Source organism: Aulostomus chinensis, chromosome 23, assembly GCF_037954235.1.
Source record: "Aulostomus chinensis isolate RoL2024-O1b breed Wild chromosome 23, RoL_Achi_v1.0, whole genome shotgun sequence".
Classification (NCBI taxonomy): Eukaryota; Metazoa; Chordata; class Actinopteri; order Syngnathiformes; family Aulostomidae; genus Aulostomus; species Aulostomus chinensis.
In genome coordinates this window covers 22,419,188-22,445,129 of record NC_141342.1, presented here as the reverse complement: position 1 = coordinate 22,445,129, position 25,942 = coordinate 22,419,188, and the positions used below count along the sequence as shown (strand labels likewise).

The 25,942-nt window shown below is 50.2% G+C and overlaps 1 protein-coding gene across 5 annotated transcripts in view; it reads right to left on the bottom strand.

Annotated features, from left to right (window-relative positions):
* Positions 1–11,803, bottom strand: part of LOC147240121 (thyroid hormone receptor alpha-B) — a 103,536-nt gene extending 91,733 nt beyond the window's left edge. For all 5 annotated transcript variants that reach the window (XM_086196283.1, XM_086196284.1, XM_086196282.1 and 2 more), the window contains exon 1: positions 11,424–11,803. The gene's annotated coding sequence lies outside the window, so the exon portion shown is untranslated. The remainder of the gene's footprint in view (positions 1–11,423) is intronic.
* Between the last annotated feature and the right edge of the window lie 14,139 nt (positions 11,804–25,942).

Here is a 25,942-nt window from a genome sequence, read left to right as displayed (position 1 = left end):
GTCCGTGTGGCTGCCTTGGCACTGGAGGGGACTACAGATGCGAGGCTCTGGAGACAGATGGAGCCCGTCCAACCTGGACAAGGGTCAGGGACGAAACCCAGAGAACACAACCTGCCTCTGGGGCTTCGGCCGGCTCGTCGCCAGGCGCCCGGACCCCCGTCCACACAAAGCTGCTCATAGAGCAACTATGTAGTAATCTAAGATGTTAAGTCTCCCAGTGAAACACGTCCAGTCCTGCCTGCTTCTCCTCGGGAGCCTTTGAAGCAGTCTGGTCTCACACAGCTGAAACATGGACAAACAAGTGTGTTATGTTGCCAGATAACAAAGAACAAAAGCTCATTTGCTTCTGTACATCATGACAATGTACACTGTGTTCTTACGGAACACAACATCGGCAGCACTGCTTTGTTTTGCTGATGTTGCTGCCGGCGATGACATGAAGTCAGAGCCTGAAGCGCCGGCGTTGGTTCACTTGCACATGGCCCGGTTGATCAGCTGATCTCAGAGGAGCTTGAGGGCTTTTCTTTGCATTGGCGCAAAGGTCTACTAGGACTCAAGGATGGTGTGAATCATTCTGGGGGTCCCAGGTCCAGGGCCACAGTCACCTGCTGTGAAGTTGACGTGATATCTCAGGAACCTCATGATGGAGTTTCTTCGAAAATGTCTTAGTGGTCAAAGATCAAGGCGGCTGTGCCAGGCACACGCTCAGACGCCTCCAACCACAATCCAACATTTCAAGTTTCCTTGAGTTATGCTGCTGTGAGCTTCACCTCCCTGCCGCTGCACTGGGACGTCCCAGTCGCGGGACTCGTGAAGGCTTATCTGATCTGGTCTTATCATGCAGCGCTCTGATTCAGCTGCTCCCAAAACAAATACACAAACTATTCATGTGGTTTCTACAGAGTCAACAGGGATCAATGCACGAGGAAGTAACACATAACCCGTCTCTCCTCCAATGTTTACCATTAACTTTTCCCTCCCATGATGCATCTGCAAGAGGAAGAACCTGCAGCCTCAGATGTCAGCGATCCGTTGTTACGCGGCTAAAGTGGAGGCTGACACATCAGCATGTCTTCCCTCAGCATCGCGGCGTATTAAACAAAGTCAGCGAGTCCTGGGGCGCAGCATTAAACAGTCAGGGGAGACGGTTTAGACAGACCTGTATCAACAACCGGCTGACAAATGACCTGGAAGAGTCGCCAGTGGATCCTGACGAGCAGCGTCGCACAAACAGCCGGGACCTGATGCAACACACGCTTCACCAGGCACTGGCCTGCTGAGTGATCCCATCTTGGCTCGTTTGCCTGTGAACCTGTGTGTGTGTTTGGAGATGTGTTCCTGCTGCTGTCCATCTGTGTGTGAGTGTGTGTGTGTTTATACAGTTGTGTGAGCACTTCTACGCAACTTCAGGGTCCTGCATTGCCAGACCGCTGCTACTGCAGGCTGATTGCAGAGTGATTGCCTCACACTTTTCCTATTTGGTTTCCTGCTAACCGGGCCAATGTTGTAGAAACAAACATACACAACATACACTGTCATGAAGAACATAAAAACACACACACACACGAATGGAAACACTGTTCTTGTTGATGAGAGTGAGTTTTAAGAGAAACTTTCAATTTCAAGTAGAATCTTTGTTTGTATTGGAGCACTCTGGGAGGAATGTGAACATTTGCCAGATCAGCAATTCTCTCCATCCTCTCTCTCTCACACACACACGAGTATGCCTGGCCACGTGTGTGTGTGTGTGGCTACCTGGATACCACCACCAAGGTAGAGATGAAACTGGTCTCTCCTCATCACTGGTGGAGGTCAAAGCCTCCTGTCATGGTAATTATTATTAAAGTGACCCACATTTCCCCCAAACTTGAACTTCAAGTTCTTCGAGGCTGAACTGCACAGAAGCAAGCGCGTGCTGGTGCAGCGGCTCTGGGACACATCTGGATTGAAGGACTTCTTTTCTGTCAGCGACGAGGAGCTTTTTATTTGGATTATTTGCTTATTTCTCACCTCCGGCTGAACAAATTTGCTTTTTGAAAATCCAGGAAAAAAACAATTCTAATAGTCAGCACAAATGCGCGCCGCCTCCTATGGAAATAATATCACCAGTGACACGTGAATCACATGCTGCTCCTTCAACAGCAGCATCACCAGGATGAATCAACCTCCATGTTGAGGCTTGATTCTCTTCTCAGGAGCTTGAATGTCTGAACATCCTCCAGACCGTCTGACAGCCAACGTGGCCAAGAACAAGCTAACGGCCCTCAGCGCATCGAAGCGAGAGGCTGCGTCCCCAACGCGTTCCCACACTCAACCATGTGGACATCAGTCAATGAGCAGCGGCAGGCTCACACGGTCACGGATCACTTTAGTGTCATTTCAGGTTAATGAAGCCATGACAGCGGCCTTATCAGCCTCGTCAACACAATTAAAGTCATAAATGAGTACAAAGGCGTCGATGGACACTTTTAGCTTTCAGGGTGTTTTTAGGTTTCAAGATGGAAGAGCTTGAGTGACATCATCTGACCTGAGGTGCTGACAAAGTCTGAGGCTCACAGGGACATTTGTGTCTCCGTGTGTGTGTGAGAGAAAACTACACCGTCACCGCTGTGGTAACCTGAAGTCTCGCCGTGTTTCTAGTTGTGTTTATTAGTGGTTGATGGAACAATTTAGAACTGCATTAGCGCCACCAACTGGCCTGGAGCTGCTATGCTCTCATCCAGTCTCTCTGTTCCACTGAGTCCAGACAACTACAAGTGACATCACACGGCCAAGCAGCCTGCGCTATGACCCTTACAGTTATTATTTCATGAAGTCAGTTTGGTCTGATTAATTCCTGGAAAACATCGATTACTAGAATGACAGAGTCAACAAACTGGACAAAGTGTGAGTCACAAGCTGACCAGCGTGTCCTCCACATGGCGCCCACCTGCAGCTGTAACAGCCTGTAACCAGCCCACTTCCAGCACCCTCATTATTCAATCACGCTGGCTGCCAAGGTGCTCACCACAGTGATGCTCACACACAGCAGCGTACTGTCCAGGCCGCCAGCGAGCAGCCGACTGCGCTCTCTAGGAAGGACAGTCAACGCCAAATAATCAGAGGGCGGAAAGAAGCTCTCGCAGAATAAAAGCTTCCAGAGAGACAAAGTTTCCTCCAAAGTGTCTGGAAACTTAACTAAACTCTTGAGGTGACCTTTCACCCCACAAGCAGTCACAACATAAACCAGTCTAATTCCTCACACACACACACACACACACACACACACACACACAGGGAATAGTTGAGGGGTGGCGGTGAGAAGACTTTGCGAGCCCTTCATCACCAACACGTTACTGGTGAGGGTCCAGTTTCCTCCTGCTGTGAAACCACATCCTTCTCTTTGCCAGCGATCTGTTTACCTGATGCGATGCCGAGATCTGTGCTCCAGATGAAGGCAGCTGATTGTAGCTCATCTACAAAGAACAACGGCTAAACTCCTCCTCAGCCAGGAAGTCCAGGTCAAAGTTCATCTCCTGGTTTACAGCGATACTCATCCTAACCCTCACCTACAGGGGCCGAGTCTCTCGAAATTTGACAGTGCACGGTCAGTGGACCGCAGCTAGCACGGCCAGTAGCTAGCACGGACCCCCAGCTAGCACGGCCAGTAGCTAGCACGGAGCCACAGCTAGCACGGCCAGTAGCTCGCATGGACCTCAGCTAGCATGGCCAGTAGCTTGCATGGATGGCAGCTAGCATGGACGGTAGCTGGCACTGATGGTAGCTAGCACTGATGGTAGCTAGCCTTGTCAACAGCTGGCATGGATAGCACCTGGCATTGATAGTGGCTAGCCTTGACAACACCTAGCATTGATAGTAGCCAGCATTTATAGTAGCTTGCATGGATGGCAGCAAGTGTAGATTCAATGAGTTGCAGCAAAATTAATCTACAGATACACTTTATTGGCAGCATATTAATATTACTACTATTATTGTTGTTGTTGTTGTTGCATTAGGAGCAGCTGTAACAGCAGCGTCTCATTCTAATTTGCCAAACAACAAAATCGAATGCTCTTGTGACGTGAAAACTGTCCTGTCAGCTGCAGGAAAGCAGCAGGCGACGACAACTCCTTCTTCTTCTGGTACAAGAACCATCTTGGTTGGTTACCAGTATGATGTCACCTACTGGAACTTCCTGTGAATGGTCCACAAACAATGTTTGCATACTAGGAAGACAACGAACTATGGACTGAGTCTCTTGGTTGGACTGAGTCCAGGCTGCTGTTCTGGACTTTGGTCCTGGGAGCTTTCACACCTGTCACTGTGGTTCTGATGGAGCTTGACAGTCAGAAAGTCTGGACCAAAAGACGAAGGTATGAAAAAGTTCAATCAGACCTCGACTCAATAAAAGCAGACAGGGACACGTCACATATGTCAATAGAGACGAACGCGTCAATGATCGTATCACAGATCTGTGACCGTGACGGCGTCCATAGAACCAGAAGATGTATCGCCACCAGCAGGTTCCCCTCCAACTCCCTGCTGTGTGCAGTGAAGAGCCCATTAAAAGCTGCACGTTTTAATTCAACCTTATTTTCATCTCATCATTATGCAGCTATTACACAGCATAACTGTCTGGCATAAGTCGTGGCTCAAAAACTCAGCAATCAAGAGGTGGAGAGTTGCAGACGCTTGCCAAACCATCAGGCATTGGAGTCCATTCAAATTTCCTCAAGCATGACAGATTACAAAACAGGGAGCAATAAAACTGCAGCGTTTCTCAGCCAACCACTTGATACGAGACGGATTCAAGCAGCGGAAGAAGTGAAAGTGAGACTCTAAGATCACATAAAACTAACAAATCCTGAGTAGGTTTCATTTAAACTGCAACAAGAACAAAGAAAAGCTCACACTGGTGGAATATTTAAAAAGGACATTCTGTACTCCTTCCTCCAGCACTCGGAGGAGCAGAACGGCATCCTGGGACTTGGGTGTCAGCCAAATGTTTAATTGTGGGGTTTCAGCGGCGCAGCTTCATTCATGACCTCCGTAGATAAAAGGACTGAAGCCAGAGTTCTTTAGCTGTTCAACGCTGATGACGACCATCATCAGCCATGTCGAGATTTCCCTTCCAACCAAACATGAGATGTTCTGTGCTTGCAGCTCATCAGCTCTTAGTTGGGGAACACTCACGTCAGACTGCTGGAGGAACTAGAGATGATTGGAAGACCCAATAACTAATCAATTAACCTCATGGACGCCACCACTGCCGCCAGTCCACATAGGAACCCTCATGGCGTGTGCCTGGCTCAGCCTTTCCACACCCGCGGCCACCGAGAGCGACTGAGCTTCTTCTGCTGTGGCTGAATAAATCTAATCCGCATCGATCGGTGACGTGCCGCCATCCCTGACCTGGACTAGCAGAGTTCGGGATGTTGGTCAGTGGATTCATCTTAAATCTGACGTGGAACGACTTCGGTATCAATCTTCATCTCATGAAACGTTCCGTTGAACTGACAAGTATTTACTGACCGACATGTTTTGACCCTGACTTCATGACGGACCTGCAGAGATCAGCGGACACGCCACGTCATGACCACATGAAACGGCAACAATAAGGCAGCAAGTGATGATGTCATTGAATCAAGAGAACAAACTGACCCAGCCGTGACAGCGATGCATAACAAACGCCCTCTCGCTCCTCCCATAGAAACCATTTTATTATCTCTGCACTTCTCTGAACAAACTGGAACCAGTGGAAGATCAGTTCTTACTTGCAGCAACAGAAACTTTCCTCAGTGGAAAAACCTGATTGGACAAAAACACTGATCTGACGGAAGCTCTTCTGTTGTGTGGCGTCAGAGACGGCGAGATGTGATTGTAAATAAGAATGATGGAGTGGAGGGAGCCTGCAGCGTGTACTCAGGCATGTTGATATGTTGTATGAACTGAAATAAATTCAGCATAGACCAATAATAAAGTGCTGCATCTGCCAAAAACAATTGCGAATAAGCTGTTATTTATTATGACTTCAGCTTCTATTCCCTCGTCTGAGCGGCCCACACACGACTCCACTCCTAATCATACGCATTAATTCCTCCCGGGAACTCCTTGATTATAAACTGATTATCTTCCGCCTCGGGGGCACAGACGCTGAAATTGTTGTTGCTGGTTTAATCTCAAATCCACATAAAAAGGGAATTCCTGCAGACGCCGCGGCGGAGCGTGGGTCGATGACACCGAGGAGGGAGCAGCAACTTCCCTGTCCTGGGAATCGCTCACTCGCTTCACACGTCTGCAAATGACTTCATCTTCTACTGGCAGAGTGCAGCAGTCCAGCGGCTGTCCAACGGACTCCTCCTCATAAAATGCTCTGCTTCACCCTGGCAAAAATAAACCTCGCCGGCTCGGGTGCCAAGTATTCCTGTTGATGGAAAGCCAGTTGTGAGTGGCCAAGCCGGCTGGTGTTAACAGAGAGAAGTGTGGCGGCGTAAAACTGCCTCGCCACTCTAAAGACCAGTTCACGTGTTTTTATCTACCCGTTGATTCAGATGGCGCTGAGGCTGAGAGAGAGAGATAGCAGAGATGAGCATCGGCATGGAAACCACAAATGAAAGTTAACCTACTGAGAGGAGGGGGAGGGGCCTAGAACGACCTCAACAGTGATCTGACATGTTTGTGTGTTCCAGTATCTCGGCCCCCCTATGCAGAGTACACTGATAATCTCTTGTCATGTTCACCATGACAGCATGCTTATCAGCAGCGGCGCTTCACGGGTCGCTGACGGCGGCAGCAACAGCGACGACATCACTCTGAAAGGTTAAGCTTGTTCTTCCCGCTAACGAGGGCTGACGAGATCGCGAGGATGTGCTCGCTCTTACAGCCAAGAGGCCTGTTGACACCAGTACTGCTCATCAACTGCTCATTACCTCAAAACGGCAGTTTCTCTTCGTACTAGGAAGGTTTTGGCCATCGTGTAGACGAGGGCGTATTTACACCTGCCTTGTTTGGTTCAAACCAAACAAAAAAAAAGTGCTGGTGCAGACCTTTTTGGCTGGTGTGAATAAAAACCTTCAAACTCTAGTGCGGACCAAACAGCCGGACCAAGACCCAGGCGGAGAGGTGGTCTTGGTTCGCTTCCAAACTGACCCTGGTGCAGTTTCTTTGATATGTGAAAATGGCTGCACTCAGTCTGACCCAGTTCTAAAAATGATGTGCCCCTTCTGGATGCGGGACTTGTACGGGCATTGTGGGAAATAATATTTCGACTGGCGTGGTAAATCCTGGCCGTAGGTAAAAATGAGTCATGGGTCAATCATCGATCAATGTCGGTCCAAAGTAAAAAAAAAAAAACTTTGATAGAGTTAAGGTCCGGGATGCCCTGCACCAAAGAGGTAGTTTGTTGGATATTCATCATATCAGAATGTGTCAAGTCAACAACAGCACAAGTGCAGTACGCCACATCTCCAATATCTCCATTTTGTCTTCACTGGCCCCCACCTTTTGTTTTTGACCACGGAACCTCGCCCCGACTGTTTTTTCCAATGATTGGACGATCTTTGCACACTTATGGGTTCGCAGACAAATTCTGGAGCACTTGTGAAAATTGCAATGTGAAAAGGAACCTAAAACCAAAAAAGAAACATTGTATTTTGTCTGAACCAAAGACAGCGGACCAAAGGACTATCCTGGTGTGAATACACCCGAACAACAGCAGGGAGGTGCTGGACCAGACCTGCAGGCATGATTTGGAGAAAAAAAAAAATCACCAGTCACCCTCTAGCACCGGTCACCCTGTAACACCGGTCACCCTCTAGCACCGGTCACCCTCTAGCACCGGTCACCCTGTAACACCGGTCACCCTCTAGCACCGGTCACCCTGTAACACCGGTCACCCTGTAACACCGGTCACCCTGTAACACCGGTCACCCTCTAGCACCGGTCACCCTCTAGCACCGGTCACCCTGTAACACCGGTCACCCTCTAGCACCGGTCACCCTCTAGCACCGGTCACCCTGTAACACCGGTCACCCTCTAGCACCGGTCACCCTCTAGCACCGGTCACCCTCTAGCACCGGTCACCCTCTAGCACCGGTCACCCTCTAGCACCGGTCACCCTCTAGCACCGGTCACCCTGTAACACCGGTCACCCTCTAGCACCGGTCACCCTGTAACACCGGTCACCCTCTAGCACCGGTCACCCTCTAGCACCGGTCACCCTGTAACACCGGTCACCCTCTAGCACCGGTCACCCTGTAACACCGGTCACCCTCTAGCACCGGTCACCCTCTAGCACCGGTCACCCTCTAGCACCGGTCACCCTGTAACACCGGTCACCCTCTAGCACCGGTCACCCTCTAGCACCGGTCACCCTGTAACACCGGTCACCCTCTAGCACCGGTCACCCTCTAGCACCGGTCACCCTGTAACACAGATGTAAATCATCTAACCCATCAAAGCTCCTTGCCAACACTCGCACTAAGGACACACTTAAAATAGGCCTGTAAATTTTGGTGATCAATTAATTATGCCTGACAACAGAGCATTACATATATCAAAGGAAAAAACTATAAGTGTGCCGTAACCATGGAGATGAGGGACCCAGATGTTTCCCTCAGTCAGAAATCATTTCTAGACTTTAATAAATGGGCTCATATTCTTCTGCAACAATATTTGGCTCGTGGCAGTTACAGGAACCAGCTCCCAGCACTGAGGCTACCCTGCCTGCCAGTGCCAGTCCCACCAAAATGGGGGGGGTTGGTGTGATGGTCATACAGAGGGAGGGAGGGCGGGCAAGGACACATTCTTGTTCTGTGTTACGGGCCAGTGTGAAGAACGCCATCACATGTTTACCTTCCTGAAATTAATTATCTGGCTGCACGAACCGCCTGAATCTGCGGAAACAAAAGGAGGTTTGTGTGCCACGGCTGGCGGGTTCTCCAACAGCTCCCACCAGCGGGTCACCAGCACGTTATTCATGCTTGGACTCCAGCGTGCATAATGATGTATAGGCGTGTATACAGTCATCTGAGCCGCCGTGCACAGAGAGGCCTCTTTATTAGCTCACATGAAAATAAACTCAATCAAAGATTCCTGCAGTGGGATAAAGATAACTTTGTTGACATCTAAATTTAGCACCGGCCAACACAAGCTATACAAACGCAGGAACCCGTGATGATCAGATGACATTTGGTGGTCGCCTCATTCGCTCTGCCTGAATAAACGCCATGAAGCATCCTACACGTCCTCGGCATATGGGCGCTATAATCTAATTAGTCATCGGCAAAACACAAGTGAGGAGCAGAGGCATGAAGCCTCGTGTCTATAGGATGAGCAGGAGGCAGCTGAGGTCACGGCAGGACACCAGGCAGGCGTGTACTTCTACTGCAGTCCAGGATGTAAATGTACCCTCCGCTAATCAGCTGCTAATAGTATCTTATCTTCACTCACCCGCGGTTGTAGTTCACATCAGCTGGAATGAAAAGGCCAGAGACGTCGCAGTTATTCAGTGTGACATATGGACGCACACTGTGTCCTCAGGCGTCGACCGCCGCGGCGAGGACACGCCTCATCCAGGGATGGATGGATACACAAATACAGCAACACAACTCATGATCTCATCAACTGTACCTCGACCTCCAGAGACAGCAGCTCTGACATATCAGCCTACCCAGCATGCCCTCTGCCTTCTAGACAGCTCTGACATCACAGATAGAGAGCGGGGCATCAGTTGATTATATAAGTGAATGCTTCGAAGCATTCGGCGCCACTGCCCCACCGAGGGGATTCGGAAGGGATGCAAGAAGGCGAGGAGGCGGGAGGAAGGAAGAAAGACGCAGCGAAACAGGGTCACAAAAAGAGAGAGGCCCTGCTGGGGCACTCGCTGCTGGGAAAGACTGAGGAAGGTCGCCCTGCCCCCTGAAGGAGCCCCAAGGGGGGGGGGGGGCAGGTCACATGGGGCTTCTTGCACAGTTACATCAGTCACTGTCCTATTTGGCTTGGGGGAAGGATGGAACACCTGGACAGGTGTCAGCACTCCTGGTAGCCACACCTGACCTGGATGACCCCGCCTCCTCAGAGCAAACCTTTACACCTGCATTCGTCTGGAGCTAATCATCAACCCCAGGAGGGAACATGGCGACTTCAACTGATGGCTAATGACTGACGATCATGAGCCGCAACAGCCAATTGACACGCATGTCTAATTAATGCGGCCTCGGCCATATTGGCCCCCCATCACTGTATTGCTGCCAATCAGAGGGTCCAGAACCGATCCGGCCCACATTCACTGGTCCGGATACCGTTGTCATCCACTAAACACGCATGTTCACATTATAAATTTGATAAAGTTTATTCACGTTCACGCCAGGACCAGGAGAGCCGGGTCCACCACCAGTCCAGCTCACAGTTCTGCTCCTCAGACTGGTTCTGAGCCATTAAAATGACAGACGCTGGTCCGCTGCTGGAGGTGGACTGTTGGTGTCCTGCTTCACCATCACATGGACGGCCGGATACACAACCAGACACCAGTATTACTTCCAACAGTACTGCAGATGTTCTAGTATTCTAGCTGTTCCTGCTATGAATCTACTGTAGTACAACACTGGTATTTACTGCGTCCCTGGTAGTTTCTGTACTCCTGTGAGCTGAACCAAGTTGGTTTCAAGTGTAAAATATTCTGCGTCCAGGAACGTCCTGATGGCTACGTCAGGCTGTTCACTTCCTGATATCACTGATCCGGTATTAGTGAGCACCGTAGGTCCTGCTGAGCCCGGAGGGCACGGTTCTGACTGACACCGCACCGCGTGGCAGGACTCGCAGCGGCTCCCACAGTGACGGGTCACGACCAGGAACACCGTCCGGACGCCCCCCCCCCCTACCGGCCCGGGAGGTGAGGAGAGCCTGTCGCGCGAGGTAATCACTCCACCTTCGAGGTCACCATGTTCAACTTGTGACCCGGGCAGCACCGGAGTCCCGCTGCGTCCCGGTAAACCGGGATTCAGCAACCCCGGAGAGCCCGTCCTCAAGTACAGCAGTCACGTGTCCGGGAGGCTCGGCTGCCATGTTGACGGAGGCTCCAGCAACACCGTCGGTGCTACGGCGGTTCATCGGTAACGGTCAGGCCGTCAGGGTGCACGCGTGCATGCGGGATCAGGTTGTGCGTGCGCGCCAAATCGTCGTCCGTCTACGTTCAGGCCCGATGTCAGGCGCGTGCACGAGCGGCGAGCATACGTTCACAACCACGCACGCAGCAGCCTCGGCGGCGCATATCCGGGCCTGAGCCGAGTTCTTGATGGGGGGGGCTGTGGACCAGCGGATCCCCGGGATCAGGCCGAGCCCTCGCGCCGTTGCACCGTGTGCTGCGCGGGTCTGACGCCGCCCCCCACCCCCCCGCCAGCTACACGCTAACACGCCGCCAGACGCCGCCTGGCAGCGGCACTCACCGTGGCTTCGCCCGCCGTTGCGTCCGGACACCAGCTCCGGTGGGATACTCGGGCATCGGGCGGAAATGGAGCGGGATCAGATCCGCGGGGCTCCCGGTTCCTGCGCTAGGCTCGCGGCCGGGCTGGTCCCCGCCGCTCCGCCTCGTACCGTGGAAGTAGCGCCCTGCGCTGCTGCACAGCTCGGCCGTGGAAATGAGTAGGTTCCCCGCTATAGCTGCTTCCAGGAGCGTTTGGACGCGCTGCACCGATGGCGGGGGGTGGGGGGGCGGCAGGACGAGTCCTCCAGGTCGATCGCTCCTCCCTCCGCGTCTCTGCTGGAGAACGAGCAGCGGCCTCGGCTACCGTCTACCGCTCCCTACAGGAGCGCCGCTGTACAGCACACTGGAGCCGGAACCGGCGGCCACCCCTATTTATACACCCCCCCCCCCCACACACACACACACACACACACACACACACCGCAGCCCCGAGGACGAGGAGCCCACCTGGAGGGACAGGTGGAGGAGACACGCCGCCCCCAGAGCGAATGTAGTGAACACACACACGCCAGTTACATGAATGTAGCAAGCAGAGTCACGTGGTAATAATTACCGTAAGAAGTTAGTCTAGTCTAGTAACTGGTTACATGACTGTGACTAACTCGTCAGGCTGGCTTCACTGGAGTCTGGCTGCTGTTGGGCAGCACCATGTCACAGCCATGGATGTCTGGTTGTGCTGCTTAGTCATGTGACACTCCGGAGGTTCTGAATCCAGCAGGAGAGCCTCCCACTGTAGTGACTTCTGCCTCTGCTCGTCGCTGCTGGTTGTTCCTGACCATCGCTGTCAACCACCGCAATAAAACCTCTGCTATTTGAAGATGGTGCCATAAAAAATAATTGAAAACATTAAAAATTAAACATAATAACTTGGGCTGCGCAGTCGAGCTCGTAGCCGGTAAATGTTTTTAAGAAATAAGAACAAGAAGCCCAGCGGTTCTGGCAGCGACTGATCAAGGTTCCTGATGAGGTATGAAGGCCAGGTGAGCAGGTCAGCTTATGATTTGTGAGCTTTTCCAGGTGTCTTCTCAGACCAGACCCTCAGTAAGTTGAGAACCGGGCCCCAGTAGGACCTGGTGACACTTGGGTCAGGACCTGTGCAGAGCTCTGGTGTAGACATGTCACACCTCAGTCTCACCGCCAAGAGCTCGCGTCCGTGACGCTCCTACACGACCAGGGAGGGAGACAAATGTTACCACTTGGTTCTCCAGCTTCATAAAGAAACCAGGTGCTGTGAACAGTTCTGAAGAGAGAAAAGGTTCCGTCCAGGAGGTGGAAACTCTTTCTGGAATCAGTAGTGAACCTTCAAGTCACATGACTGACCAGCTGATGCGCTCACACTCTATCCTGGGCTGCAGACAGCAGCAACATGGCCGACACCAGCTCGTACTGGAGAACCGGTATTACCAGTCCATCTGACCCCCCCCCCCCAGCTTCCCTGGTGGCCACCAGCACCTGCTGCTTCTGCTCTGGTTGCTACAGCAATGCTGCCTACACCGCCATCCTCTGGGCCTTCCTGGGACTTGGGACGTAAACAAGTTCTCTTAGAACGTACAGGACGAGTTCATGTCTCACAGTTCTCTGTCCTGTTAGCAGGGTTCTCCCACCCAGCAGCCCTGGATTGGCAGGATCCTGGTCCAGGAGCTGTCTTTTCGCCACAAACCAACAAAGAAACACTTTCATGGAACCAGATGTCGAGTCAGCAGATTTCTGAAGTTCTGACATCATCAGGACAACATGGAACACTGTGACATCACGGAGGACCAGCGAGCGCCACCCCTCCCGGCCTCACGTGCAGGCTGGAAGCTGGAACTCTGGAAGGTCAGGCGAGGACACCGGCGTTTTAAAGGTTACATTTTCGAGAGAAGCCAAGCTGATGCCGGAGCTCCAGCCTCCACCGCCTAATTACAATTAAATAATCCGGCATCCCAGCTTTGCTTTTGGCTGCGCTTTCTTAATGTCACTCCACTTCCTGCTTTGGCTGCAAGGATATAAGTTGAAGCGTCCAGCGTGAATGTGACTCCTGGGCAGGTGGGGCTGTAACGGCGCCAGACAATGTTGCCATGGAAAAGGACATCTGGCCCGTAGGATGGATGGACGAATATGTGAACGAGAGCAGGGACGGACAGATGGATAATGGCTGGTCTATGTAAATCTATCCCTCCGCCGGCCAGGGATGTACGGACGCAGCCATTGGGTTCTATATGCATTGACCTTCCACCGGGGGGGGGCTTTAAATCAACGCTCATTACAATAACACATTTCAACAGTGTGTGTGTGTGTGTGTGTGTGTATTGTCTCTGCCTGCATTAATATCAGGAGGGTTGTGTAACCTTGGTGATGAACACCAGTTTAACATGAGGAGACGTTGTAGTGGTAGAATCAGACACGTAGCCGGAACTACTTTCCTGACTGGGCGCAGTGATTTGACGCAGCACCTCCAAAGCTCCACTGGAACTTGGGTCAACAGAACCAAAGGTTTGTTGAGGACTAGAAGAGCGACTGCTCATTGATGATAAGCGTATTTCCCTAAAAAGTTGGCGTGTTGCGTTCATGGTGCAGCGAGTCACACATTATCAGCCCGCATCTCGAACTGAACCCAAACAAAACACTTGAATCGTTGCTGAGGAGCCAAATCTGAGATCTTGAATACGAAACACTCCAAGTTCTGCTGCCAGAGTTACAAAACATGCCAGCACTTTCGTGTCATAACGTCTCCTGTTGGCGTTGCCGGCAGATTTACTGGAACAACAAGTGAGGCATGAATGGAAGGTTTTGACCGCTGAGGGTGTTGAGGCTGTCGCAGCCAAGATGGCGGAGAGCAGCTGAGAAAAGGGGATGTTTTGTCAGCTTGCTGTTCAAAATTTGTTGCAGCCGCATTGAAACGTTCTGACAGGAACCAGCGGATGCAGGTTTCATGTGTTTTCTGATTCTGAGTAAAGCGAAAAAAAGCCTCTTCACGTCACCAGTCTGAAGAACATCTGTGAACATCTGTGAACAACCGTCTCTCCTTTGGCTCCTTCAGCTGCTGATTTGAACCGTTTTAATGATGCGAGCCTGAGATGTGGTGGCGCTGGCAGGTGCCTGAGGTGAAATCACTCATTCAGGTCAGAACTGGTCCCAGTTGAGGGGACGCCGAGTTGACCCGGGACCCCGGAGGGTCAGCAGGGTCACCCTGGGGCTCCCCGTCACCTCAATTCCTGCTTCTTTGTGGTCGTACTTTCCACCCGTTGACTAACTGTGACTGTTAGAGGAGAAGAGGACAACCTGGACTCCATGGCTGACTGCACCTGTGGCCTCTACCAGCGGACCTCCCTCCCTCCCCCTCCCTCTCTCCGTCTCTCCTAACAACTGCTGATCACTGGAACCCTGCTGAATATGAAGAGAACCTGAGCTTCTGCATACATGTCCACATTCCAGCCGCCATAGGGTCGTCAGCATGAATGCAGCTCAGTGCAAATGTAAACAAGAGAGAGTTAATCTAACAAATGGCTGTCGGAGGCTGATAGCGGAGCGGCGGCGCTCTGAATAATGGATCGCTGCATCTGCAGCTGGTCCTCCGCCTTAATGGCCCCACTTTCTAATCCAGCGGATGATTAAGTCGAGTGTTGATTGAAGCTAACATGTTGCTCTTTAGTTTGCACCGCCGGCGCGTTAAAGGTTGAGTTGTAATTCAGCACTAATTCACTGCAGAACGGCTCAACTCACTGCTGGTCATCTGAGTTCACAGCCTTCTGAACCTCAAGCCAGCCCCCCGAACCTCGTCTGACCCCAAATCCTGATCAGTCCTTAAACTTGCATCTGAGAAGAGCTCTACCACAGGCCTGCTGATGCGGAACAGAGGAGCCAGGGAACGCCACTTCCCATGGCGCTTATTTTTACTTCAACACTGACAAACTGTTTCCTGATTGGTTCAATAACATGATGTCACGGGGCTACCGACTCGTTTATTCTTGATATAACCGACAAGGCATGTTCATTAGTTGGTCAGTTTACCAGCGCAGACTCGAGTGCTGTTGTAGTCCAACAGGAAGTGATGTCAGAGATGAGGTATGCCTGGATCAGAATCAGAATCAGAACACTTTGTTCATCCCCAAAGGGAATTTTGTAACGCAACAGTTAGCAGTGCTAAGCTAACGTTAGTCTATGAAGGAACCACACAAACAATCCCGTTCAGGTTTCACTGAATTGGTTTGAGAGACGTGTTGATTTATTTAGGTGTCGTTAGGAGGCTGTACTTCCTGAGCTGAACTGTGCAGGCTTTGATTGACAGGTGGATCGAATATTTGTCCATTCTCTTGGTGACAGAATATTACAAACAGTTCCAGTAGAAAATGTTCTGCAGAAACAGCAGTGCAGTAACTGAAGCAGTGAGATCGTTTACAGTACTTCAAAGAAACAAAAACAGCTCGGGGAGCAGCCGTTATGCAGTACTCTAGCAGCAGTTATGCAGTACTCTAGCAGCAGTTATGCAGTACTCTAGCAGCAGTTATGCAGTACTCTCGCAGCCGTAAAGCAGTACTCTCGCAGCAGTTAAGCAGTACTCTAGCAGCAGTTATGCAGTACTCTAGCAGCAGTTATGCAGTACTCTCGCAGCCGTAAAGCAGTACTCTAGCAGCAGTTATGCAGTACTCTCGCAGCCGTTAAGCAGTACTCTAGCAGCAGTTATGCAGTACTCTCGCAGCCGTTAAGCAGTACTCTAGCAGCAGTTATGCAGTGCTCTCGCAGCCGTTACGCAGTACTCTAGCAGCAGTTATGCAGTGCTCTCGCAGCCATTAAGCAGTACTCTAGCAGCAGTTAAGCAGTACTCTCGCAGCCGTTAAGCAGTACTCTAGCAGCAGTTATGCAGTACTCTCGCAGCCGTTAAGCAGTACTCTAGCAGCAGTTATGCAGTACTCTAGCAGCAGTTATGCAGTACTCTCGCAGCCGTTAAGCAGTACTCTAGCAGCAGTTAAGCAGTACTCTCGCAGCCGTTAAGCAGTACTCTAGCAGCAGTTATGCAGTGCTCTCGCAGCCATTAAGCAGTACTCTAGCAGCAGTTATGCAGTACTCTCGCAGCCGTTAAGCAGTACTCTAGCAGCAGATATGCAGTGCTCTTGCAGCCATTAAGCAGTACTCTAGTAGCAGTTATGCAGTACTCTCGCAGCCGTTAAGCAGGACTCTAGCAGCAGTTATGCAGTACTCTCGCAGCCGTTAAGCAGTACTCTAGCAGCAGTTATGCAGTACTCTAGCAGCAGTTATGCAGTACTCTCGCAGCCGTTAAGCAGTACTCTAGCAGCAGTTATGCAGTACTCTCGCAGCCGTTAAGCAGTACTCTAGCAGCAGATATGCAGTGCTCTCGCAGCCATTAAGCAGTACTCTAGCAGCAGTTATGCAGTACTCTCGCAGCCGTTAAGCAGTACTCTAGCAGCAGTTATGCAGTACTCTCGCAGCCGTTAAGCAGTACTCTAGCAGCAGTTATGCAGTACTCTAGCAGCAGTTATGCAGTACTCTCGCAGCCGTTAAGCAGTACTCTAGCAGCAGTTATGCAGTACTCTCGCAGCCGTTAAGCAGTACTCTCGCAGCCGTTATGCAGTACTCTAGCAGCAGTTATGCAGTACTCTCGCAGCCGTTAAGCAGTACTCTAGCAGCAGTTATGCAGTACTCTAGCAGCAGTTATGCAGTACTCTCGCAGCCGTTAAGCAGTACTCTAGCAGCAGTTATGCAGTACTCTTACAGCCGTTAAGCAGTACTCTAGCAGCAGTTATGCAGTACTCTTACAGCCGTTAAGCAGTACTCTAGCAGCAGTTAAGCAGTACTCTCGCAGCAGTTATGCAGTACTCTAGCAGCAGTTATGCAGTACTCTCGCAGCAGTTAAGCAGTACTCTAGCAGCAGTTATGCAGTACTCTAGCAGCAGTTAAGCAGTACTCTTGCAGCCGTTAAGCAGTACTCTAGCAGCAGTTATGCAGTACTCTCGCAGCCGTTAAGCAGTACTCTAGCAGCAGTTATGCAGTACTCTAGCAGCAGTTATGCAGTACTCTCGCAGCCGTTAAGCAGTACTCTAGCAGCAGTTATGCAGTACTCTCGCAGCCGTTAAGCAGTACTCTCGCAGCCGTTATGCAGTACTCTAGCAGCAGTTATGCAGTACTCTCGCAGCCGTTAAGCAGTACTCTAGCAGCAGTTATGCAGTACTCTAGCAGCAGTTATGCAGTACTCTCGCAGCCGTTAAGCAGTACTCTAGCAGCAGTTATGCAGTACTCTTACAGCCGTTAAGCAGTACTCTAGCAGCAGTTATGCAGTACTCTTACAGCCGTTAAGCAGTACTCTAGCAGCAGTTAAGCAGTACTCTCGCAGCAGTTATGCAGTACTCTAGCAGCAGTTATGCAGTACTCTCGCAGCAGTTAAGCAGTACTCTAGCAGCAGTTATGCAGTACTCTAGCAGCAGTTAAGCAGTACTCTCGCAACAGTTATGCAGTACTCTCGCAGCAGTTAAGCAGTACTCTAGCAGCAGTTATGCAGTACTCTCGCAGCAGTTAAGCAGTACTCTAGCAGCAGTTATGCAGTACTCTCGTAGCAGTTAAGCAGTACTCTAGCAGCAGTTATGCAGTACTCTCGCAGCAGTTAAGCAGTACTCTAGCAGGAGTTATGCAGTACTCTCGCAGCAGTTAAGCAGTACTCTCGCAGCAGTTATGCAGTACTCTAGCAGCAGTTAAGCAGTACTCTAGCAGCAGTTAAGCAGTACTCTTGCAGCAGTTATGCAGTACTCTCGCAGCAGTTAAGCAGTACTCTCGCAGCAGTTATGCAGTACTCTCGCAGCAGTTATGCAGTACTCTAGCAGCAGTTAAGCAGTACTCTAGCAGCAGTTAAGCAGTACTCTAGCAGCAGTTATGCAGTACTCTAGCAGCAGTTAAGCAGTACTCTCGCAGCAGTTAAGCAGTACTCTCGCAGCAGTTATGCAGTACTCTAGCAGCAGTTATGCAGTACTCTCGCAGCAGTTAAGCAGTACTCTCGCAGCAGTTATGCAGTACTCTAGCAGCAGTTATGCAGTACTCTTGCAGCAGTTAAGCAGTACTCTTACAGCCGTTAAGCAGTACTCTAGCAGCAGTTAAGCAGTACTCTCGCAGCAGTTATGCAGTACTCTAGCAGCAGTTATGCAGTACTCTCGCAGCAGTTAAGCAGTACTCTAGCAGCAGTTATGCAGTACTCTAGCAGCAGTTAAGCAGTACTCTCGCAACAGTTATGCAGTACTCTCGCAGCAGTTAAGCAGTACTCTAGCAGCAGTTATGCAGTACTCTCGCAGCAGTTAAGCAGTACTCTAGCAGCAGTTATGCAGTACTCTCGTAGCAGTTAAGCAGTACTCTAGCAGCAGTTATGCAGTACTCTCGCAGCAGTTAAGCAGTACTCTAGCAGGAGTTATGCAGTACTCTCGCAGCAGTTAAGCAGTACTCTCGCAGCAGTTATGCAGTACTCTAGCAGCAGTTAAGCAGTACTCTAGCAGCAGTTAAGCAGTACTCTCGCAGCAGTTATGCAGTACTCTCGCAGCAGTTAAGCAGTACTCTCGCAGCAGTTATGCAGTACTCTCGCAGCAGTTATGCAGTACTCTAGCAGCAGTTAAGCAGTACTCTAGCAGCAGTTAAGCAGTACTCTAGCAGCAGTTATGCAGTACTCTAGCAGCAGTTAAGCAGTACTCTCGCAGCAGTTAAGCAGTACTCTCGCAGCAGTTATGCAGTACTCTAGCAGCAGTTATGCAGTACTCTCGCAGCAGTTAAGCAGTACTCTCGCAGCAGTTATGCAGTACTCTCGCAGCAGTTATGCAGTACTCTAGCAGCAGTTAAGCAGTACTCTAGCAGCAGTTAAGCAGTACTCTAGCAGCAGTTATGCAGTACTCTAGCAGCAGTTAAGCAGTACTCTCGCAGCAGTTAAGCAGTACTCTCGCAGCAGTTATGCAGTACTCTAGCAGCAGTTATGCAGTACTCTCGCAGCAGTTAAGCAGTACTCTCGCAGCAGTTATGCAGTACTCTCGCAGCAGTTATGCAGTACTCTAGCAGCAGTTATGCAGTACTCTAGCAGCAGTTAAGCAGTACTCTCGCAGCAGTTAAGCAGTACTCTCGCAGCAGTTATGCAGTACTCTAGCAGCAGTTATGCAGTACTCTAGCAGCAGTTAAGCAGTACTCTCGCAGCATTTATGCAGTACTCTAGCAGCAGTTATGCAGTACTCTCGCAGCAGTTAAGCAGTACGTCAAAGTGCTCTTGAGATTATTGGAATGTGATGGTTTTTTTTCTTTTTTTTTGAGGTGTGCAGAACTACACAGAATACCAGAGAACAGGAGGACCGGAGGACTGGAGGGGAGTTGCTGGGGTGGTCGTCAGTGGGGGGGGGGTTAGCTCCTCCTCCCTCCCAGGTCATTGTAGGCCTGAGAGGATGGAGGATCAGGTGAGACAGCAGGATGGTGATTACTAGAAGTACCTTCTGTGGATGATGGAGTACCTGTAATGTCTTCAGGTTGAAAAGTACTTTTACTATCAGATTAGACAAGGACACATTTTTGAAAAGATGGATTGTATATGAATTAAAACTAATCAGGTTAAAATGAGGCAGGGGATCACGTCATGCGGGAGACGCCGCTCTCCACACACGAGTTCAATAATCAATCAATCATTGATCTGCTTCTTGATTTCTTGACCTTTCTGCAGCTGAAGCTCGACCGTCTTCTGATCGCTTCCTCAAATTCGGTCTATTCAATAAATTTTTTGCGTTTTCTTTGTTTTGTATTGATGTTGTTGTCTTATGCATATTTTCTCTCATCTATTTTCTGAGTCTAAACTGAACAACTAGAAACATGCATCTGTACTCAGACTTGCTTCATTGAGCTCAAGAAAATATTACAAATGGGTCTTCTTTATCAATATCTTTATCAATACCTTTATCATTATCTTTATCAATACCTTTATCATTATCTTTATCATTATCTTTATCAATACCTTTATCATTATCTTTATCAATATCTTTATCAATACCTTTATCAATACCTTTATCAATATCTTTATCAATATCTTTATCAATACCTTTATCAATATCTTTATCAATACCTTTATCAATACCTTTATCAATATCTTTATCAATACCTTTATCAATACCTTTATCAATACCTTTATCAATGTCTTTATCATTATCTTTATCAATACCTTTATCAATATCTTTATCAATATCTTTATCATTATCTTTATCAATACCTTTATCAATATCTTTAACAATATCTTTATCAATACCTTTATCAATATCTTTATCAATACCTTTATCAATATCTTTATCAATACCTTTATCAATGTCTTTATCATTATCTTTATCAATACCTTTATCAATATCTTTATCAATACCTTTATCAATATCTTTATCAATATCTTTATCGGTATCTGCTGCGGGCCACAGTCGACAGGGCGACCATGTCTGGAGGAGACGCTCTTGTCAACAAGTCTGCGTCCTCTAGTCGGAGCGTCGTCTCATCCCCGTCCCAGAATGAGGGTTTGTGCTCAGGAGCCCAATGATGAGATTTATGAAGGAGAACCACAGAAAAGGAGGACTGCAAAACCAGCCAGCAGCTCCGGGTGCGTAGATGCGACTTCCACTCAACGGCGCCGCTGATCGGTGGACGGAGTCTTCCGCTGATGAACACACCAGCTATGTGCCAGAAACCTCGCTGGGTCCGTGTTATAATGAGAGCCACTCAGGAGGCGTATGCCTCCGCTGTGGCGATCTAACTTAAAAAAGCTCTGACTTTATGTCTCCACGCCAGCAAAAGTCGGAGACTGAGGCGTTCCTGGCCTCAGGGGTCATCCCGAACCTCCATGGAGGATAAAAGCTGAACTGGAACATTCAAAGGGTCAAGGTCGTTTTTGCAGCTCGTACTGTGGGAGGTGGACCGCCATGATGATTGATTGGCTGATATGACCAAACTTTGATCGGGTCTGCAGACGGCAGCAACATGGCCGACACGAGCCGGTATTACAGCTCGTCCGTGTGACTCTTGCCTACGCCGCCATCAGGCGGCATCAAGTCGCCCAGTTAATTCGCTCCAAACCAGCTGATGGAAAACACATAATGGCCGTTCCCTCTTCTGTGACTCTTCCAGTTTGCTCCAGATTCCCTGATAATAAAATGGAGGCTGAATTAGTGAGCAGCTGTTGCGTTTCACGCTCTTCCGTGCTGCCGACGCCGCCACTGGCTCGCTGGCTGACTGGTTAGTCATACCTGCTTTCACAGAAATACCTGTGAGCGCCGCTTCTTCTCCGTGGACCCCTGCTGCAGTTAATCACATCATGATTCATATTTGGTTTTGGACACAAGCAGCTCGTCTTTGAAGCACATCCATGAACACGTTCGCCAAACTTCTCTGCTGTCCAAGCCTGCCTCATCCCTTTGTGCCATGCTCCTGAGGAAGATGAGTCATGTTCTTCTTCACAGTGGGACATTTGCATTTCAGGCCTATTTTTCATCAGATCTATTTTTCCTCCTCAAAGGAGAGGCACTTTGATGTCCCTCAAATCTTATTATGGCTGCGGCTCAGTGCTGACAAAGACTGATTTCCTCTGGTTTTGCATTGGCGGGAAGGAAATGAGGAGGCAAAATCCCTGTGGAGCAGAATCCAAATGGATATGGCGGGTCTGGAGGGGGACCCTTTGAATCACACAGCACCAAGAGCTTCATTCCACCATGGGGGCCGGCCTAGCTTAGCAGTGATTAGCAACACCCAGATGACACAGAGGTCTGGAGGAAACCTAAATCAACCACACCACTCAAACACAGAGGAGGTGGCTCCGCCTCTGGACCAGAAGGTTCTGGACCAGGAGGGTTTGGACCAGGAGTAAACTTCAGTGTCTGAGTCTGACTGGTGCCAGGAACCCTTCAGCGGCTGGAGCCAGTGTGTACTTCTGCCAGCTGATGACATGACCAGCAAGTGTGAACATCACCAAACACACATATATGTACTCACAAGCACATACATTTACCCACGAGCCAATACATGTACCCACATGCACATACATGTGGAGGTCGACTGTGGTCAGACCTCAAGCTTTAGAGATGCAGTAACTTTATCATGTCTCGTTTCATCTCCAGTCTCTGGCTCTGCCACGTCGTTAACAAACAAGACTCGGGAAGCTTGAATGAAGCAACATCACATCACCTACAGGTCACATAACCGGGCCTTGAGACTCGAGGGCAAGTAACAAACAAATGAAGCGGTGCAGCTGAGGAGCGAGAGCTGAGGAGCGGGAGCTGAGGAGCGAGAGCTGGGGAGCGAGAGCTGGGGAGCGGGAGCTGGGGAGCGGGAGCTGGGGAGCGGGAGCTGGGGAGCGGGAGCTGGGGAGCGATAGCGAGAGCTGGGGAGCGAGAGCTGGGGAGCGGGAGCTGGGGAGCGGGAGCTGGGGAGCGAGACCTGAGGAGCGGGAGCTGGGGAGCGAGAGCTGAGGAGCGGGAGCTGGGGAGCGGGAGCTGGGGAGCGGGACCTGGGGAGCGAGAGCTGAGGAGCGGGACCTGGGGAGCGGGAGCTGGGGAGCGAGAGCTGAGGAGCGGGAGCTGGGGAGCGAGACCTGAGGAGCGGGAGCTGGGGAGCGAGAGCTGAGGAGCGGGAGCTGGGGAGCGATAGCGAGAGCTGGGGAGCGAGAGCTGGGGAGCGAGAGCTGGGGAGCGGCCGATCCGTTCACAAGCAGCTCTTGAATTCACACAACAACACTGACATTCACTTTTGTAGGGCCACACCGGTTCTGATGTTGTAGATTCTCTCTGCTGAAGCTCACGTCCATCAGCTGGTTTTGGGTCGTCGGATTGAAGGAAAGAGGGTTGAGGGGTGAAACTGTTCCTGGGTCAATGGCACTTTGACCTTTTTCCACTGCGCATGCTAACGGCTCTGCTAACACTTCTTGGGTTTGCTGACAGTGAAAGTCTGGGCTGATGGTGAGAATAAGAATGTAACCCGCGCCAACGTCCGGTAGAACGTGAGCATTTCAGGAAGAGCAACAGTCGACTCAAAACTCTGACGCCACTCTTGTCTGACACAACTGAGTTTATGCTGTTTTTGTTCGAAAACTATTTGAAAAAATAACTGGACTGTTTCCAAGTGTGTCAGCACATCATCAACCATCCGTGAGGCTCGGTTCAGTCCATCCTTGCTTTCATATCACAGACCAACACTTCCACCTCATTTGATGATGGTCGTCAGACAGGAAAACATCGGCGAGGATTTCCCACCATGCGTTATGCTAAGCTAGCTAGCATGGAACTCGGCTTTGGGGACGGCAGACATTAAGACGCAGGCCAGAAGCGAACTGCTCTCCTTCTCCACGCCACCAGCCTCCCGGCGCCAGCAGCAAGACTCCAGCGTTCCTCCAGCGTTCCTCCAGCGTTCCTCCATGTTGTCGTTGCTTTGTGTTCCCTGATAAGTAAAAGCTGCTGACAGGAAGTCAACAGTGTTTGTGGGCTTTCCTGTCTTCTCGAGGTTCCGCGTTCTCTCAGGAGCGTCCGCAGTGACTGGGATGTTGAAGTCAAGTTGGTCACTGCATCTCTGGATTACTGCTGGAGAGAAACACTCTGATGGAGCAGCAGGAGCACAGAGCAAGACAATGGTGCCTCCGCCGCCGCCTCCACACGGAAGACTCACTCGGCAAACAAATGAGAGGCCTAATAGCTGCTCCGTCACTTATCATCAGCACCTCGCAGAGGAGCCAATAATGACACAAACGAATCAATGCGTGGATAAAAGCTCAGCAGGAAGATGTAAATATGAAGACCTGGCCTCCATTTTCTAGCTGTTAGCTCGACTTGATGAATGTGAACAAAGATTATTTTAATGGCTTCAATTTGGAGTGAAAACACAGCAACAAGGCTGCAATCACAGAGCCGCTGCCTGCCCCGGTGGTTACAACACCTGGCAACAACATGCAAGAAGCCTGCAGAGATCCACACGCTGCTCGGCCTGCGAGCCTCCCCAGGTTGTGGGACAGAAGAAGACGAAGACACGGGACGTCCAGTAAACCAGAGAAGAGATGTAGCAGCTGGTCATGAGTGAGTCTGATGATGTCATAGCCATAACAAATACATGACTGCACAGGAAAGCTATCCTAGGATAATAAGACATCACCATTATTCAGTTATTACCACGACTAATCTGACATCAGACCAGAACCCCCTGCCTGGGTCGACATGGGTCTAACCTGACACACATGGCAGTGTCAAATCTCACGGCCTAGGGGGGGGGTTTGCCAGACCAGGAGAGGAAATCCTACACGGGTGATGGCGGCGATGGCGGAGGTATTATTAGCTGAGTGTTTCTGGCATCAGGACAAACAAAAGCACAGCAGGCAGGACAGAGGAGCACCAGCCAGCCAGGATGTGCACCAGGGAGTGCAGGACACGCCAGATGTAAACAAAGAGGTTTCGCTCTCTCTTCCGCGGGTCTTTCCATCTCGCTCTCACATATAAACAAGTTCTGCTGGGCCTCGGATGGCTGTCCAGCGGGATTAACTCATCTCATCAGATGTTATCACTGGGAACGTTCACGAGTGAGGCTAACGAGAACCCAGTCAGTCCCGTTGTTGGAGTTCCCATTCGTTTCATGCCCCCAGTGTGTCTGGTTGCCATGGATACTGGCAGGCTCGGTTAGTCCAAGAACCTTGTCAGGATTTTTGGATTTAAGGTCCAAACATTGTTCTCAAATGTGTTAAATTGGACTTTCATGACATGAAAGGGTTAAAAGCTCCGATGGTGCGATGCCAATACCAGAACTATGATGACCCCAATGACCTCAGAGGAACAAAGTGTGGTTCTGTGCTAAGATGCCAGTGTTTCACTCAGGTATCCAGTAAACGTGATGACATCATTCACCTGATCAGTACAGACAGCATCAGTGAGGAGATTCAGGCTCAAACTTCACGCCAGCATGGCCGCCTGTCACCACGCCTTCAGCTCCTGCTGGATGGTCAGGAGAAGCGGCATCCTCCACACACTCAACAACCGTCACGGCCGAGCGGCTTCATCTGTCAAACTGGTACCAGAGCTCAGACTGGGGGGCCGTTGAAGAGTTTATGATAGTTTGTGCTGCTAAAAGTACTAAAAATCATTTGAACTCTGGGAGACATTTCCAGAGATTTACATCATCAGTGGAGCGGATTTGCCGGCGGCCAAGTGTCACAGAACAGAGACAGAAGTCAGGAATGATGGAAGACGAACTCACACATTCTTCATTTTAGTCTTTTTAGAGAATTAGTTCACAAAACAAACTTGAGCTGGTAAAGACAAAAATAGCTTTCCTCCAGGGCGAGCTTTGCACCCACCTGCTTCTTTCTATTCCAAAATAAGTCTTTCATTCAGACTCAAACAGGATTTAACTGCAACGATCGGTGTCCAACACCAACGAGCTCCCACCACAACCAGTGAAAAACTGCCTCATGGTCTGACACAGAAAGAACTGAACAGCCTCTCAGGCCAGAGGACACGCGTCCCTCATTTC